Consider the following 20510-nt stretch of genomic DNA (forward strand, 5'->3'; position numbering starts at 1 on the left):
TTTACGGGAAATAAAATTTAAAATAATTCAAAATGGGCACAGATTAATGTCACGTTGTGTGATACAGAATATTGAATTTGTAATGTTTTAAATAATATTTATTTTCTATGTGCTAGTGTTTAAAGAAGGGAGTGGCTGTTGTTATTTCACGTATATACATTAGTTGCTGTGAATATTACAAGTTTGTGGTGTTAGTTTTCAAGTGTGGAATGCAATGACATACTCTTACAATGTGATACTGTGTGTGAAGTTGATTTTATTATTTAAGTAACACATTGGTCATGGTATCAACAGTGTTGTTGGTTTGGAAGTTTCCTTGTTTCTTCATCTGGTGATGGAGATCAATGAAATGTGGGACATATGTAACACCACAACTCTGTGGATGGTCATACATTTTCTATGTGTTTTGAAAAGTTTGCTTTATTAATTGTGCTGAATATTAATCTTATAAATATGTTGTCAAGCTACAAATGCTATTTCTTATTTATAAAGAGAATAAGCATGGAATGTTAACATTTTGGAAGTAGACACACTGGCCTAGTCAGGGAAAAGCTATTGTCAAACAGTGTAATAAATTGTAAATGCATTATCGCTGGGCGTGCGAGCGCGCCATAAGTAGTAGCAGTTGGGAGTCGCGAGGAGACGATTGGCGTCGTTGGTTGTGTGTATTTGCCGGTGTGACTATGCAAAAGTGAGGAGACAAAAAGTCTGTTTCCGAAGAGCGGAGCATTGAAAACTGAATTGGTTGATTTGGGGGATGTTTAATATGGGCAAGTTATGGCTAATTTTTGGGCACAGTACATATGCAGCAAGAGTAATTCACATACCATCAAGAATTCTGTGGGCCCTTGTTATTGGCTATGGGATGGCAAGAAGATCAACCTGTGCCCTATTTACCGCTAAATAAAGCTACTCGACAAACCAACGACATCATGAAGTGAAGTAAGATCTAGACTTTTTATAACCAGAAATGTAATAGACTGACCAGCGTAGTTGGAATTTTATTGCTTGAATAACATTGTTTTCGTGCATATTGTCACGTAGATAATTTTCTTAAGTCATTATCCAAGTAGTATCTATCCTATCCCTTGTATAAACCGAGACAATCAGAAAATGAACTGAAAAAGAAGTGAACATTAATTTATTAGATTATTAAAACATAATTTTCCAATTTTTGGACAATTACATAATAATGAAATCTTTGGTTGTAGTATAAATAATGTCAGAAATATAATGATTCAAAAACTAGTATTAATTCGTTTGCTAAAAACAGAGTAATTTTCATAATAAAAAATTGGTAGTAAAACTGTACGTAATGCGGACACTGAATTTCATTCTCAAAGCACAGTTCTAATTTATAGCCTGTGGCACAATTTGTAAATTTTATTACAAAGAAATATCAAAGTAACTGCTAAATTCAAACAATCTTTCTGCCTACTACAAGTCAGTATTAACGGTGAGTTTGTTGTTGTGGTCTTCAGTCCTGAGACTGGTTTCATGCAGCTCTCCATGCTACTCTATCCTGTGCAAGCTTCTTCATCTCCCAGTACCTACTGCAGCCTACATCCTTCTGAATCTGCTTAGTGTATTCATCTCTTGGTCTCCCTCGACGATTTTTACCCTCCACACTGCCCTCCAATACTAAATTGGTGATCCCGTGATGCCTCAGAACATGTCCTACCAACCGATCCCTTCTTTTAGTCAAGCTGTGCCACAAACGTCTCTTCTCTCCAATTCTATTCAATACTTCCTCATTAGTTACGTGAACTGCCCATATAATCTTCAGCATACTTCTGTAGCACCACATTTCGAAAGCTTCTATTCTCTTCTTGTCCAAACTATTTATCGTCCACGTTTCACTACCATACATGGCTACACTCCATACAAATACTTTCAGAAACGACTTCCTGACACTTAAATCTATACTCGATGTTAACAAATTTTTCTTCTTCAGAAATGCTTTCCTTGCCATTGCCAGTCTACATTTTATATCCTCTCTACTTCGACCATCATCAGTTATTTTGCTCCCCAAATAGCAAAACTCCTCTCATTTCCTAATCTAATTCCCTCAGCATCACCCGACTTAATTCGACTACATTCCATTATCTTCGTTTTGCTTTTGTTGATGTTCATCTTATATCCTCCTTTCAAGTCACTATCCATTCCGTTCAACTGCTCTTTCAAGTCTCTGACAGAATTACAATGTCATCGGCGAACCTCAAAGTTTTTATTTCTTCTCCATGGATTTTAATACCTACTCCGAATTTTTCTTTTGTTTCCTTTACTGCTTGCTGAGTATACAGATTGAATAACATCGGAGAGAGACTACAACCCTATCTCACTCCCTTCCCAACCAATGCATCCCTTTCATGTCCCTCGACTCTTATAACTGCCATCTGGTTTCTATACAACTTGTAAATAGCCTTTCGCTCCCTGTATTTTACCCCTGCCACCTGCAGAGTAACGTAACAAAAAGTTTCTGTCTACAGCCAGTAAACAATCTTACTTTAATTGATCTTTGAAAATTAATATGATATGTTGTATGTGTTTGCTATTTGATTATTATCTGACTACTGTGACATGCTTGGTGTGAAATACTTGAAAGTGTGTGTTAGGTGCTGTTCCTACGTCATTACGCCAATAACTATTCTGACGTAAGACTGCTTACGATTATAAAGTTCAGTTTCAATTTAATTATTCTTGTTCCGGTGAGGAATTGCCGACCGTTGGTTATTTCATTAATGACATACTTTGAAAACCTTTCTTCCAAATTTTCCACTAACTGCTGTTAATAAAAAACTAGTTTACATTGTTAAAATATGTTAAGTTAACCGAAGTTTGTTTCTAATCGCCATCGCTAAAATACTGAGCAATGGCGATTCGGTTATAACTTCACCAACTTCTCTCGATTTTGCATTATTATTGGGAGTAGATGCGTTTTCCTCGCGGATTAGGGACTTTAGGTACAGGGTCATACAGAAAAGCCTAATTACCCGGAGAGGTAGGAGGGTTATGACCACAACTTGCACAGTGTGTTGTTGACAACTTGAGTCCATAGCATCGTGGTGTCTGCGCCACTATCGAACCGTACCATCAGGTATCACCAACTAAAATCAGGACTCATCTGACCAGTCCACAGTTTTCTAGTCGTCTGGGGCCCAACCGATACGGTCACGAGCCCAGCAGAGGCGCTGCAGGCGATGTCGTGCTGTTAGCAAATGTTCTCGGGTCGGTCGTCTGCTGCCATACGTAATTAACGCCAAATTTTGCACACTCTCTTAACGGATACGTTCGTCGTACGTCCCACATTGATTTCTGCCCTTATTTCACACAGTGTTGCTTGTCTGTTAGCACTGACAACTCTACGCAAGTCCCACTGGTCTTAGTCGTTAAGTGAAGGCCATCGGTCACTGCGTTGTCAGTTGTGGGAGGTAATAACTGAAATTGGACATTATCGACTCTCTCCTGACATTATTGATCTTAGAATATGGAATTCCCTAATGATTTTCGAAACTGAATGTCCCATGCGTCTAGCTGCAACTATCATTCCGCTTTCAAAGTCCCTTAATTGCCATCGTGTGGCAATAATAGCGTCGGAAACCCTTTCACATGAATCACCTGTGTACAAATGACGGCTCCACCAATGCACTGACCTTTTATACCTTATGTACGCGATTCCACCTCCATCTGTACATCGCCGTCACATGACATTTTGTCGCCTCAGCCTAATTTGCACTGCTATCTGGGCAGGTTTGCACAGAACACACTCATGTGGTGACCTGCATCAAATCAATATCCGAACTGAAGACCCCAGCAACAAAAAATCAAACACGGAAAGTGAAAACAGTATGGGACTGTGGCAGGTGCCGCATTTGGTGCCACTATCCTGGGCGCGTTGGCAGACGCGCGTGGGCGGTGTCTGGCGCTTCCCTTGGGCCTGCTGGTCGCCTCGTCTGGACTGTTGGTAGCCGCCTTCGCGACCTCAGGATCTGCCCTCATCTTCGGCGCCTTGCTGCTCGGACTCGGGTGCGTTCGCTATGCTACACTTGTCACGCGCTTTGTGATTACTGCCCTGGCTTTGTTACGTGCCATGTTATCACCGTAGTCTCTAGCTGCTATTGCGTGACGGTGGTTCGATGTTAGTGATTACCACTTAAGCAAACCAGGCAACTAACACACTGTGACAATTGTGCAAGATTCTGTAGATTACGAGGGCAGTTCAATAAGTAATGCAACACATTTTTTTTCTCGGCCAATTTTGGTTGAAAAAACCGGAAATTTCTTGAGGAATATTTTCAAACATTCCCGCTTCGTCTCGTATAGTTTCATTGACTTCCGACAGGTGGCAGCGCTGTACGGAGCTGTTAAAATGGCGTCTGTAACGGATGTGCGTTGCAAACAACGGGCAGTGATCGAGTTTCTTTTGGCGGGAAACCAGGGCATCTCAGATATTCATAGGCGCTTGCAGAATGTCTACGGTGATCTGGCAGTGGACAAAAGCACGGTGAGTCGTTGGGCAAAGCGTGTGTCATCATCGCCGCAAGGTCAAGCAAGACTGTCTGATCTCCCGCGTGCGGGCCGGCCGTGCACAGCTGTGACTCCTGCAATGGCGGAGCGTGCGAACACACTCGTTCGAGATGATCGACGGATCACCATCAAACAACTCAGTGCTCAACTTGCCATCTGTGTTGGTAGTGCTGTCACAATTGTTCACCAGTTGGGATATTCAAAGGTTTGTTCCCGCTGGGTCCCTCGTTGTCTAACCGAACACCATAAAGAGCAAAGGAGAACCATCTGTGCGGAATTGCTTGCTCGTCATGTGGCTGAGGGTGACAATTTCTTGTCAAAGATTGTTACAGGCGATGAAACATGGGTTCATCACTTCGAACCTGAAACAAAACGGCAACCAATGGAGTGGCGCCACACCCACTCCCTTACCAAGAAAAAGTTTAAAGCCATGCCCTCAGCTGGTAAAGTCATGGTTACAGTCTTCTGGGACGCTGAAGGGGTTATTCTGTTCGATGTCCTTCCCCATGGTCAAACGATCGACTCTGAAGTGTATTGTGCTACTCTTCAGAAATTGAAGAAACGACTTCAGCGTGTTCGTAGGCACAAAAATCTGAACGAACTTCTCCTTCTTCATGACAACGCAAGACCTCACACAAGTCTTCGCACCCGAGAGGAGCTCACAAAACTTCAGTGGACTGTTCTTCCTCATGCACCCTACAGCCCCGATCTCGCACCGTCGGATTTCCATATGTTTGGCCCAATGAAGGACGCAATCCGTGGGAGGCACTACGCGGATGATGAAGAAGTTATTGATGCAGTACGACGTTGGCTCCGACATCGACCAGTGGAATGGTACCGTGCAGGCATACAGGCCCTCATTTCAAGGTGGCGTAAGGCCGTAGCATTGAATGGAGATTACGTTGAAAAATAGTGTTGTGTAGCTAAAAGATTGGGGAATAGCCTGGTGTATTTCAATGCTGAATAAAACAACCCCTGTTTCAGAAAAAAAATGTGTTGCATTACTTAATGAACTGCCCTCGTAGAATTGTGGCACTTTTTTGAAAAGAAAAGGCATTACAGCAGCTGCGAGAAACAGTACCACAAGCATACCATCGACAGAATGTTATTCTAACTCAGGCCTGACCAAAACTTGCGCTCCCAGAGCGCGGGTCTGCTCATTACTCCATTTTCCCCCTCCATTTCGCTCTTCCGAGACGGTGTACGAGTGAGACAGCTATATGCCGAATGCCGCACACACGCGAAACATAGGAAGATGTGTTCACAACACAGTGCGACTATTTCTAAGACACGAATGTTACAGTTTACTCTTATAAGCAGGAGTTATCACTACGTTTATTTTCAGTTTTCTTATTTTTTCGCCAAAGCAATAACTTCACTGCTTAATTCAATATATACATCAGACAGTGCTAATACAGAATGCAGATCTACAAAAAGTTAAATGCAACGTTAAGTCGTGAGGTTTATAAAGTTATAGACATTTCGATTTTTGAATATCTAATAGATCTGGAACTGTGGGTCGTGATACAGTCAAAGACATGGGTTTACGAAGATTAAAATCTGCTAAACGTAAACGTTAGTGGGGCTTTGTCAAGTTCATAACAGAAAAAAGGGCGGTCGACAACTTACGTTTGAATCAAGCACTGAAAGAACGTTAGCGGTTTGTCTGCGCAGTTGAGGATATTTCTCTTACGGTGACATTTTATGAGAGTCTTGTAAATTTCTAGACTGAACAATCAGGTCATTGAGCCGGGCGCTACACTGTAGGACTATCGCCTGAAGTTGGTGGTAATGGCGACGTTCAAAAGCAACCAAAACCAAGGACTATATGACAAATTAATCGAAATCAGTCTTCATAGTGGAAAGTCTTGGATTCTCTTTGGAAACGTATGATGAAATGTTTGAATTATTGAAACGTAGTCAGTCATGTAAATGACTGCCTTGAGTTCCAGAAAATGTTCCATGTTATGAACTTGAAAGTGAATTCTTCCACAGGATGACCTTTTGTTTGATCTCGTCCATCACATCTGTTACCAAATAATACTCCCCTTGAATCAAAAGACTTAAAGAATTCAAATAACTGTTGATGTCGACCATAAAATGTTTTGTCACTGCCCTAGTTACCTTTAACTCAGTTCTTTTCCCCTAACGGCCGTCATAAATTCAACCAACATTCAGACTCGTTCATCAGAAGACAAGTGGCTGGTGGTGTAATGATGATGCAATGACTGGTTTTCCAGCTCATAATTGTGTGATGAGATATTAAGAACATTGCATGACCTTCAGACCTTGAAACTATACAAAAAGTGAAGCTGTTTCCATTCAGCGTTGGACGATGTGGCTTATTTTTTATTTTCTGGACGAATGCCTAGACACCATGGTATTCCTAACGCAGAATATAAATCTAAATTATCACTTCTGGTATTGTCAGCAAACTGTGACAAGCCGACTACCTCGTTCTAAAGGCAGCCTCTTAAAACAATGGCTCTTATGGATTTGCCAAACGTTTTTACAACACGTTAAAGCCATGTTTTCCTAATGCAGCTATTGTACTCAGCCATATGCGTAATCCCTTTTTAACAATGGTTTTACGGCATATATTAATAACTATCGACTTATTTCTCAAAAGTTTCCGACGCAGTTGTCCGTTTAAGAGGGTATCTACATATATGAGATTCCGAGTCAGTCACAATTTGAATTCTACAAATAACTATGAAAAGACGTCACTAAAAATTAAGAATCTTCTGACACCGATATTGAGGTTCCAGTGTAAAATACGTGAAGAAAACTTGCCAATAAGACTGACTCACAATGCGATTTACAAACCAGGCTAATTATTAAGAATTTAAATGTGCAAGTGCAAGGGCTTTGCATTTCCCAAAAAAATTTCTCGTTTAAAAACAGCTACAAGTTACCATCTGACAGGCAACCAGATTCACTTCCCTTGACATTACGAATCTTTATACTAACACCCCTGTAAATGAAACCATCAAAATAATTTCAATCTCCTCTCTCATCAAACATTATCACAGGGTGCAATGGTTTAATTTACTGTATTATTAACAATAGTATTTCATTAAAGCTACTTACCTCCCAACAAAAAAAAAAAAATACGCAAAGAGGGAGTAGCACCATTGCCAATATATTTATTAATTATCTTGAAGCAAACTTATTGGTAAACATCTACATGAAAGATTGAAAATGGTTCATTACAAAAGATTAGATAATATTCTGTTGTTGTATCGGAGGTCAAAATATGATACTGATGTGTTAGTTCTTAACATGAACGAACTTCATGCTAACATTAGTGTAGAGCAACAGCAAAATATCTCGGCTAACAATTTAGATCTTTCAACTGCTAATGTCAATCAAAATCATTCTTTTGGTATTTATCGTAAGCCCACTATTACAGATGTAATCATTTGCCAGAATTAATTCTTTCTTTACAAGGGACAAACATAAACAAGAAGTCAGAACGTAGATTATAAATCTACATTTGCTTCTCACCTAATCACTGAAGGACACACTGTTACTAATACTGATAACAATCTTACGATTTTGCTTAAGATGGACGGACATCTTGGAAGAGATAGAAATTTGTAACCTTGTGCATCATAAGAAGTGCAGAATTTTTAATCAACAGAAAAAATGAAAAAAAACGTTGTTTTTATTCATACTCTTCAGAATTTGTTCGTCGCGAAGTAAGTGATTCTAGCGCCGCTACATTTCGTTTCACAATACGTGTGTCCCTGGTCGCGTAAACGTCTCGCGTACATACAGAGATGCAATGGCTGATTCCCCTTTCTTGCCATCGGCTTCTTTCCAGTCTTGACACATCTTTCATCAAGGTTCTCTTACGATGATTGTCGTCTATTGTCTTTACTTTTCTCGTTTTGCTTCTTTTATGATGTTTTCTTTCATGTCTCTGTGTAAATCTTTTAAAGGCTATTTATTTCCGTATTTTGTTTTACTTTTAAAGAGTTGTACTTATGTTGTCGTTAATATCTGTCTTCTCCTGTCCACCTTCCATGCGCTCTGCAGGCCCTCCCTTTAACCCATCCCTCCCTTATTTCAGCACTGCCTCTTCACATGCCTGCATCTATTACCATTACGACACTAAGCTCGAACATATATTGCCTCCTTCAATTTTGGACGAGTTGTTATTCAGCACTGTTTATCTTACTGTGCTCTCTTGTTTTGATGATGTTTGTTGTTACTTTCTCTTTTCTTGTAACTTATTTCATCGGTACCATGTTTTTTTAACGTTTTTATGTATGTTTACTCGGATAAATACTTGAAAATAGTCTTGGTGGCTGAAACCGATCGAGATGTTAGAAAATAAAATTGCAGATGATGTTGTGATTTCTCTCCTATTAATTACCGCAGCTGCGGATACTCTGAAACGTTATGTTCAACGCGCTGAACAACGGGAAGTCCACAAGGACCTCTTCCCTGTACATTTCATTTTCGATGTCACCGACTTTTTACTAAAATATGTAAAATCACATAATTTCACCTTTCGGGATTTAAATTTGTCTGAAGCGTGCCGGTATGAAAATGAGATTAAACTGGAGATACGTAAAGTTTATAACATTCAAGGAACAATTAATATGTAGTTTACTTCATATTTAACGATGGGATGATGCTTTCAATGAAGCCAAAGCTGCTCTCCTCGCAAATGCAATGGCGGATGAAGACCAAAGCTACGAGCACCAAGCTTGGGGGGGGGGGGGGGGTTATATATATATTCGGTTGTTCACGACAAAATTTAATATCTCGACGGACACGAAAACAAAAAAGTACGACTAACAAACAATACTGTAATTACTAGTGTTCCGTAGGATTGTTGGAGCTACTCCTTTTCTTGCTATAGATGAGAATTAGATTAGTTCAGATGTGCTATTCGTTCCAACTGATCCATAATGAAGAGATAGTCCAGGATGAAAAACATATAAGGAAAGAGAGGTGACACAATAAATATTTACAATGAAGAACAAGTACGCTTATGTAGCTTCCGCAGATCTCAGGTGGAATGATCGTCATAGACAAGGAATGTGTCAAAACAATTTTGACCTTGTTTTAATTTACGAATAAATTAGCATTAAACAGAAAAACCATTTTACAGCGCTTATTTACAATGATCTGATTATTAATAAGACACACTCAAAACAGTTGATTCAACTAAGAAATTCATCAATGGATTAGAAGGAGTTGGCCGGCAATGAATCCTTTAGGCTCCACTTAAACTGAACTTTGTTGATAAATTTTCTACGGCTGCTGGTAAGCTATTGGAAATGTGTGTTCCTGAATAATGAACGTCTTTTTGCGCCAAACTAAATGACTTTAAATCTTTCTGAAGAGTATTCATATTTCTGGTATTGATTCCATGAACTGAATTGTTGGTTTCAAAAAGAGAGGTGTTTTTAATGACACACTTCATTAAGGAATAAAAATAATGGGAAGCAGTTGTTAATATCCCCAGTTTCCTAAACATTTATAAAGAGCATTTCATTTTACGTTGATAAAGCAGAAATTGTGGTCTTTGCTGATCACACAAGCACCATAATAAAGCGGTATAAAGACATTACAGCGTGAAGAATAATATATGAATTGTATCTACTGATCCTTCGTAATAATGCATTATACTGATTACACATAAATGGTCTATCACCTAACTTATTAAAAACACAGTTCATTAAATTCCACGTATGGCAGGATACAATGGTAAATAGCAAAAGAATACGAGTGATATGAAATACAGAAAGCACCAATTAACCTTATACATTATGGGTATTCTAGAACCCGTGACTTTATACAGAATACAAATACAGAAAAATGCCACCAATCACTGTTTGAAATATTTGAGTACATCGGTGAACTAATTTGCGAACGTTTTCAGGCTCATCTTCAGGCGGGTAACTCAGAAATTACATCTTTGTTTATGTAGCGTGTTGCCAGGCAGTGTCTCTGTGACAAGAAGAAGCTACAAGATTTAATCTATTGCCATAAGTGATAGTTACGTGACGAGTTGTCCTTCAGCTGGATGTAACATACGAGAATCAGGGCAGGATGAAACTGCGGGGCAAAATTGAACTATAGCCGCAAATTTGTCCACTCTTTAATCAGTTTCAGGAACTATTATCCAAACGACATAGATGATTAAAAATCCATTGTAGGAGAGTTTGACTTCGATTTTTGTGGAAGTAATGTGTTTAAGCTTGTTTTTCGCATGCATGTTGCAAGACAATCGAAAACCTTTATCTGCTAATTTTCTCTTTCTTAAAATCTCAAAATACGTGTAAGGCACTTGATTTTAGTGCGTTTAGAGGACGTTTATTTTTCAAAAGGCTTTGTAGGTTTTGAAAAAAGAGGTAGCGACAGAACGGACCGGGGCGGAACGGACCGTGGGTCGGTTCTGCCCCAAGTAGTGTACCATTTTATTTTATCCTAGTGTTAATTTTTTAGTATTCACATTTATTCTAACACTTCTAAAATACATTACTATATTTCAGGTTTTTCGTATTGTTGCTAATGACAATTTTTTTCATAGATGGTTATAAGATATGAATACAAAACTAATCGTCAAATTAGGTACACAGAGAACATGGAAGGGGCAATAACAGGTGTTCTGAAAAAAGAAATGGTATTTAGCAAATTCAGTATTCAGTTCAACATTTCTGAAACAACTCTTCAGAGAGCAGGTGAGACTTTTCAAACTGAAAAGCAGTCGGGAAAATTTTGTTGTGTTATCTGTAATGCACTAGAGTTTACGATGTAAAATTTGTGAATGGCTGCGGTAAAAGCTGTGGGCATTCTTTATACAGGCTGAGTAAGCCTTTTGTTTTCTCAGACGTCTCTTCTTGATGACTTGCTACTACGTTTTGGTGGTCCGGATCCTCAGTGCCAACGCCACGGTCGAACATCCAACTCTCCTGGACTCCGTTCCGTCTTGCAGGGAATGAAATCACGCAACTTCTAACCCGAGCTACGAAATGACTTCGAATGAACTCTTGTTTCAACTTCTCTATATTTTAAAGTTCGTTAATTCTCATTAACATATACATTACAGTAGTTCAAATAGGTTATGTCAATGACAACAGACACCAGTAGCTAAAACACGTCTTACTTAAAGGACGTACGGACAGTCAAAGGTATATTGCCTTGATGATGAGGTTGGCATTGTGGGTAGACTACTTATTCCGGGCAGCCCATGACCCCTTCAACTTAAGGTATTACGGGGTGAACACGCGCCCCCAGCGTCAAAGTCGCTCGACTCTTCCGTGGCATCCGTGCCAAAATAAAGCGACGTGGACAGTCTCTAATTTTACTTTAAACACCATTTCTATTTGCTTTCTCCATCCCTAGCATCCTGATACACTACAGGTTACAGCTTATGATTTATTTAAAAGACATAAATGACAGATTGTTTGGACTGACACCGAAGAAGTTGAGAGCGTTACCTTTTAAGTTGGCGGAGAAAGAAACTGAATCACCTGTTTAATAATGAACTGAAAATGAAGGGTGAAGACTGGATGACAGTTTCTTTTGAGGCATCTAACATTCTGCCACTGTTAAACTCATATGCTTATTGTGTTGTATTAGATTTTAGGAAGTGCTATTGGATTGTGAAGTTGAAACTGTAAGGAAATACAAATTATTAATAGCTCTTACACTATACGAGAGCTATGAACCTGGTTCGGTTCTTCCCCAGGTCTGGGGAATAACACACCAGTTATCACTTTGTTTTAATTTTTTGTAATATGCGCCTGTGTTCCTTTACATCTGATTTGTTTGTTTCAGTTTTTGACGTATATATTACATGTCTCAGAGAATTTTTTTAGCTTTCTCTCTGCCATTTTAATTTAACTGTTGTCATTGTATCGTCTTGCCCCGGGTTTCTTTACCTGAAGACACCAATGGACTCTGTCCCTCACCAGATTGTTGCTGTTACCAGGTCTCCGGGGCTAGAGGCGGTGTTATTCGGCATCAGCGTGCTAACTCCTGAGAGTGGCCTTTTTTGTGTGGTGTACCTGTGATGCAATGGGACACCAGAGTTTAGCCGTAGCAATACAATCGCTTTCCCCATAACCGCATATTACCGGGGGGGGGGGGGGGGGGGGGGGAGGGAATACTTTATGTCAATCCTAAAGAAAGCTAAAAGAACAAAATACGTTAATTGTTGGTGACTTATATTAACAACATACTTTTTATCGAAGTACTGGTGCGCAAGTAGGGTCCAGAACCTGAAAATATCTTTTAGTACAGTCTTAGCAATATCAGCATGTTTTTAATAACGTACACTACAAAGCTGGAGGTACCGTAAGCTGCGTATATTTTGACAGTCGTGGTTACGTTGACCGCTCATACACCAAATGTTTTAAATCTCTATGCTGGCTCTCAAATGATTGTTTATTATAGACAGTTTGCTGGTAAAGTTCCATAAGTATACAGTAGATGATGCCATGTGTCGTAGATTTTCTTGCGCGACTGCTGGCGAACCTCTTGCGACTTGTAACTGCATACAAAAAAGTGTGTTAAAATCTGGTTGTGAAAACTCCACCGATATCATTTTACTGCAAAGTCATCGCCCTTTTCAACTACATCACGTATAGATTTGTTTTTGGGAGAGGGTCTGCTTTGAGCAAAACACAATTTCTTAAGTTTCGCTGAACTTAGTGCATAATTAGTGGGTTTTATGTTATCTTCTATAAAACAGGAAAAGTGCCTTTTTAGTTCTGGTACATATATCATCTGAGTTTTACATATCTGAAAAAACCGACAAGATTTTATATATATACCTTTTTACCGCATGCTGGGGATTTACCGAATTTTATGTAATTAAATGTAGCTGTTTTCTTTCACAGTTTGACATCTGCAACCATATAGAACTTATTGTAAAACAGTTATTTAATTCGGAAACTTACGACTGGGCTTGTTAAGGTTATGCCTACCATTAATTAATACTACGTGGAATGTATAGTGTGTGTGTGTGTGTGTGTGTGTGTGTGTGTGCGTGTGTTTGTGTGTGTGTATGTGCGTGTGTGTGTGTGTGTGTGTGTGTGTGTGTTTGTGTGTGTGTGTGTGTGTGTTACCACCTACAATATTCCATATACAAGTAGTATTATATAACGGTAGGCATAATCTTAACAATCCCAGTCGTAAATACTCGAATTAAATAACTGTTTTACATTAAGTTCTATATGGGTGAAAATGACAAACTGTGAAACAAAACAACTACACTGAATTACATAAAATCCTGGGAATCCAAAGCATGTGGTAACAAGACATAGACACAAAACCTTACCCGTTTTTCAAATACATTAATATCGACTTTATAAACTCAAATGTACTACTAGTAAAAAACGCATTTTTTGTGTTTTATAGAAGATATCATAAAACCCACGGATGATGCTCCAGGATTAGGGATACACAATTTATTGAACAGTGTTGCTGCTAATGACAGTATGGAACCGAGGAATACAAACTTTAACCATCAGTATATATGTGACTGTAAAAGTAAGATGACTGGTAAATCCTAGAATTAACTGGTGAAACCTAAGACTTACCATAACGGTGTGGTAAAAGAACGAAATTTCTTATTATATGCATGGATTTCCAAGTTTTACCAAGAGACCTTGGTAAATCATAGGATGTACCCATACCAACTAATAAAACCGTATTCATTAAAAAAATCAAATTAGAAATTTATTGAAATAGTTTGTGTTTATTGTAAATTTATGTATTTTAAACATTCTTGCACTCCAATGTGATTATAACGAGCAATAGTCCATATTAGTGAAAAATGTTGTAAAAAATGTTACCTCATGAACGTTAATTTTTTTTACAACAAGGCTGACTGTTGTAGCATTTCGAATTACATAATATGGAAGACGATTTACACAAGCATTTTCTAGTTGAACACATTTTTAAGCAATTGCACTTTTTGAACCCTTGTCCTCCAACAAAAGATTGTTTGGCAACCACTTCTCGTAGACCAATTTCTTCTCTTGCTACTTCTGCGAAGTTGATAAAATTTTCCTTGCACAATGTAAATTGGTACCTAGTGTACAATGACTTCAGTTTACCAGCTTCGATACCAAGTTTATAAAATTCGTCATCCTGAATATTGATTGCTACTGCCATTATAGATATTGTATAAATTTTTGCACTGGCTACATCCAGTACTTTAATTCTCACATTCTGAAATTTTGTTGCGTGAGCCCGTTTTCATTCTCTTTGCCTGCAATTGAAGACGTTCTTTGGCAGCTTCTCGGATCCGTTTAACTTTATTAGCACTGCTGGAAGTTGTCAGCGTCTCGTCACAACCATCAGCTGGTGCCGGTGTCTCGTTTTTAACTGTCGTCAAATCCTGTGTCTCTGGTGCTTCCTCACCTGCTGCAGCCGCTCTTTCTACCTCCGTTCCTTCTGCTCCAGTACTTGATTGACTGGCATCAATTCCTTGGTCGCCATTTTCAATTTCCTGTGAGTCTGTGGAAGTGGTTTTTAACATTGTTTCCAAGTCTTCTTCAGTGTTTACACTTCTTATCAAATCACGTGGAACAACTGAGGTCGCAATGCCCATTTGGAACCCCAAACAGGACTTCATATGGTGAACACCTGATTCCTTCAGAATAAGCCGTATTTTTCATTGCTTGCACAAACCTCAGCCCTTCAGACTATTTTGAAGTTTCATTTGCTTCCATCCAAGTTGATAACATATAATCGATATCTTGATTTGCTCTTTCGACTGATCCCTGAGACTGACTGCCTCGGCTTCCCTTGGACTATCTTTATATCACTCAACAACCCACATAAACTTTGAATGACTTGGTTACAAAACTCTCTACCATTATCAGAATGAAGGATACTTGGGGCAACAAAGGCGGTAAAAATGTCAAAAAGGTGATATGCTACTTCATCATCGCTTTTCAAAGCTAGTGCGTGGAGGATAACAAAGTTTGTCAAATTATCTTGGTATGCAAGTATGAACGTCGACTTATTGTCTGGGTTTGCCTGCATGTCGATTAAAATTTGGCATCGAGAATTCATTTCACTGTGTATGATAGGTTTAACTACAACACCTTTTTTCAATGTTTTTTGCTTCTTCTGACACGGTTGACATAATCTCAAATAAGTAACGATTGACTCAACATTCTTGTACTTACGATTCAGTTCCACAATCATCTGTGTTCGGCCGCCATGGCCTATAGCAATGTGGGTCTCATGTAGTACGTTAAACAGTTATCAAAACGAACGTAGTAGCGAATTTCTTCTTTTCCAGCAGACACTGGTGCTATGAGTTTCTCTTCACCTCCGATTTCGAGAGCATCATATCGCCTTAAACGTCTGTAGTGAACAGTTTTTTTATTGGAAACGATTTTTACATTTTTCATTTCGCTTAACAGAATATTATATTGCTCAGCTGATACACAAAAATTGTTTTCCTTCTTATTCACTGAGTCACTTAAAAGTTCGTAAAATCTTTTACGCATAACGTCACTCATTCTGGTGCAATGCTGCAGAAGAAATACCATTAAAACGAGTCGCAAAGATGATCGTATGCACGGTGCTCGACACTGACTGAAACTACGCAGAGGTAAGCGGACTGAAGACTCATAATTGCCAACAAGAAAACTTACACGAACACAAAAATGGAAACAATGAAACTTGTCTGATCCTGCACGACAGAAGCGGGAGTCTTCGATCCAGCTTTTACCAGTTTGCATTGGTAAATCCTATGATTTACCAATGTCTCTTGGTAAAACTTCGAAATCTATGTATATAATGAGAAATTTCGGACTTTTACCACACCGCGACGGTAAATTTTAGGTTTCACCAGTTAATTCCAGGATTTACCAATTATCTTACTTTAACAGCAACATATAGACCGTAGCTTATTTGTAATTGTTAATGTGCCTACAAATAACAAAAACAAATGTCAGTAACATTTGTTAAGATTGGAAGTTATTGTGGTTCAGACAGTGATTCATGTATAACGTATAATGTCAAATATATCTGTAAACAAGGAATGAAGTTTATTCGGTCACAGGCACTAGATATTGACTCGATCAATGAAGAACAGATAACCTCAGTTCCGTCTGCACCGGATTTAGGTTTAAGGTGGATGAAACTGAAGCTGTATCCATCCTAGTCTCTGTATTTATATTTATAATTTTGATGATGGATCACACGGTTTAAGTTATGTAGCATATTATGTTTTTTTTTCTTTTGTGAGGCTTAAAAAAGCACTTAAGAAAAACTTTACATCACTGTATTCATCTGACAGTTGTGGTGGATCTGTTGGACAGTCAGTTTATCCTCAAACCCTTGCTAGCTTTAACCACCTACAATTTTCTCGATTAATGCTATGCATTTTAGAAAACGTATTGCACTAATTGGTATTTAATGCTTTCCTAGAAGCTCCTATGGTCACTACCATAAATACCACAGAAGTTAAAAAACGATTATGATAATCACATTTGAATCTGAAAATCGGTAAAAGTATACCCAGATTATAGTACTAAATGACCACCATAAAGAAATTAAAAATGCAAATTTCCTTAATTGTTATCGACTTTTACTTACAACATACTTTTTAAAGAGATACTGATGTGCACGTAAAGTCCTAAAATCCCTCCGTCTTCCATCGTTCCATCCATCGGGACCATCCGACCGCCGTGTCATCCTCAGGTGAGAATGCGGATAGGAGGGGCGTGTGGTTAGCACACCGCTCTCCCGGTAGTTAAGATGGTTTTCTTTGACCGGAGCCACTTCTATTCGGTCGAATAGCTCCTCAATTGGCATCACGAGGCTGAGTGCACCACGAAAAATGGCAACAGCGCGTGGCGGCCTGGATGGTCACCCATCCAAGTGCCGGCCACGCCCGACAGTGCTTAACTTCGGTGATCTCATGGGAACCGGTGTATCCACTGCGGCAAGGCCGTTGCCCAGGTAAAGTCCTAAACCTGAAAATATTGAATATCACATTCACTGTGAAAAGTGACATTTACTACTAGGTCCTGAATTTTTGGTTTAACTTTAACTGAAGAATTTCAAACATTTGTGGAATCTGATAGAAGAATTCATAATAAGCAATAAATATTTTTTTGAAAAGGTAGACATAAACTACCCCCACTTCGGGCCCCCCTCCCCCATCCCCCATGTACTGCGAGAGTTAAGGAGAGTTAAGGATATGGCAATTCGGCTGGGGGTCTATTCACATTGTCGGAGCTGCTACAGTGTTATACGCTTTTTAGTAGCTTTAGTGAAGAGGAAGGATGGCGTTGTACACTAAAGCGTCACAGAAACTGGTGTAGGCATGAGTATTCAAATACAGAGATACGTAAACAGGCAGAATACGGCGCTGCGGTCGGCAACGCCTATCTAAGGCAATAAGTTGCATGGGGGCTTATTTAATTATTAATTGAAAATGTTTTTTTTTTATTTTTCGTTGCTGTATGTCCGATTACGCAGTGTCTCGTAATCGGTTGGCCCTGACTAGTATTATTACGCTATCTGACTGCAACAAACAATGTAAGAAAATTTTCGTGAACACAGTTAATTAATTAAGTCCCCAGCAACTATGAAACCTACAAAATCCAAGCACAATTGTAACTGTTCTGTATGTGGGAGTGTGACTCAACGTACGCATCTGGCACGGTTCTTCTTCAATAACACAAGAATTTTTAATTAACATTTATACTGAATTAATTAAAGAAAGTAAAAATACCATAATTACTCAAGAGAATCACAACTACACTCTAATCCAAGAACACAAGCCAGATGCTTTGTTGACTGAACCTGTAGTGACGCATTATTTCAGACACACAATTAATAACAGAACATTGTAGTTTTTACCTTCATATATATTGACGAAATGCACTCATTACAATAACATCTGCTATCTCTCCCATCAAATAACTGCATAAAACAAGGAACAACACTCTTTACTACAACATCTTGATCCGACTTCACGACACGACAGCTACACTGACTTCTACGATCTCTCGACAACCACTGACTGCTATGAACTCTCGACAATCACTGACTTCCACGAGCTCTCTACTAGCACTGTCTACTACGAGCTCTGCCCACACACTGGCCTCTACGAGTTCTTGACAGGCACTGTGGAGGCGGCTTAATAGTACTCTTTGGCGCACTCTCTGGCGCAGTGGCACAGTGTAGCCACCTTTCAAAGTGTCTGGCGTAGTTGTTACATCGCTTACTGTTGCTACAATGGGAGGTTATCAAGATTTTAGTGAGTTTGAACGTGGTGTTGTAGTCGGCGCACGAGCAACTGGACACAGCATCATCGAGGTTGCGATGAAGTGGGGATTTTTCCATACGACCATTTCACGAGAATATCTTGAATATGAGGAATCCGGTAAAACATCAAATCTACGACGTCGCTGCGGCCGGAAAAAGATCCTGCTAGAACGGGGCAGACGACGACTGAAGAGAATCGTTCAACGTGACAGAAGTGTAACCCCTCGGCAAGTTGCTGCAGATTTCAATGCAGGGCCATCAACAAGTTTCAGTGAGCCAACCATTCAACGGAACTTCATCCATATGGGCTTTCGCATCCTAAGGCCCACTTGTGTACTCTTTGTAACTGCAAGAAACAAAGTTTTACGCCTCGCCTGGGCCCGTCAACACCTACATTGGACTGTTGATGACTGGACACATGTTGCCCGGTCGGATGAGTCTCGTTTCAAATTGTATTGATCGGAGGATGGACGTGTACGGGTATGGAGACAATCTCATGAATCCATGGACCCTGCACATCAGAGAGGACTGTTCAACCTGGTGGAGGCTCTATAATGATGTGAGGCGTGTGCAGTTGGAGTGATATGGGACCTCCGATTCGTCTAGATACGCCTCTGACAGGTTACATGTACATAAGTATTCTGTCTGATCACCTACATGCATTCATGTCCATTGTGTGTTCCGATGGACTTGGGCAATTCCAGCAGGACAATGCGGCACCCCCACGTCCAGGATTACTATAGAGTGGCTCCAGGAACACTCTTCTAAGCTTAAACACTTACGCTGGCCACCAAACTTCCCGGAGGTGAACATTATCGAGTATATCTGGGATGCCTTGCAATGTGCTGTTCAGAAGAGAGCTCCACCATCTTGTACTCTTACGGATTTATGGACCGCCGGGCAGGATTCATCGTGTCAGTTTCCTCCAGTACTACTTCAGACATTAGTCGAGTCCATGCCACGTCGTGTTGCCGCTTTTCTGTGTGCTCGCGACGGCCCTACACGATATTAGGCAGTTGTACCAGTTTCTTTGGCTCTTCAGTGTAGGTTAGCGCTGTCCAGCAGTCTCGGAGAGAACTCACGTTGTTCCAGCAGCGACTCTGCTCTGTTGGCAGGTTGGGCGGCGTGGGACCCTTGGCTCGCGTATACATGGCGGAGATCCTGCCCGCTCGCTGGCGCGGCTGCGTCCTGGTCCTGCTAAACGCCTGTTGGGTGGCCGCCTACCTCGCTTCTCTTCGTAAGTGCAACACATTCTTCCCCTTCTTTCTCCACTTTTCGTGTTCAAATTCAAAGGTTTGTAGACACATCTTGAAAAAATTGTACCAAAAAACAGTTCAAATGTTTGTGAAATGTTATGGCATTTAACTGCTAAGGTCATCAGTCCCTAAGCTTACACACTACTTAACCTAAACTATCCTAAGGACAAACACACACACCCATGCCCGAGGGAGGACTCGAACCTCCGCCGTGACCAGCGACACAAAAAAATTGTACCAACTACGGGAGGCGTTCAATAAGTAAAACAACACATTTTTTCTCGGCCAGTTTCGCTTGAAAAAATACGGAATTTTTTTGTGCGGCATCATGGAGTATTCCCGCTTCAGCCCCTGTAGTTTCATGAAGTTTCGATAGGTGGCGGCCACTGTACGTAGCCTTCAAAACGGCGTCTGCAACGGAGGGGAGTTCCTGGCAGAGAGCTGTCATTCAGTTTCTTTTGC

At 39.9% G+C, this 20510-nt stretch overlaps 1 pseudogene; it reads right to left on the reverse strand.

Moving 5' to 3' along the window:
* Window positions 1-17357: 17357 nt before the first annotated feature.
* LOC124597418 lies at window positions 17358-17475 on the reverse strand (annotated as a pseudogene).
* Between the last annotated feature and the right edge of the window lie 3035 nt (window positions 17476-20510).

The sequence above is a fragment of the Schistocerca americana genome, chromosome 2 (genome assembly GCF_021461395.2).
Source record: "Schistocerca americana isolate TAMUIC-IGC-003095 chromosome 2, iqSchAmer2.1, whole genome shotgun sequence".
NCBI lineage: Eukaryota > Metazoa > Arthropoda > Insecta > Orthoptera > Acrididae > Schistocerca > Schistocerca americana.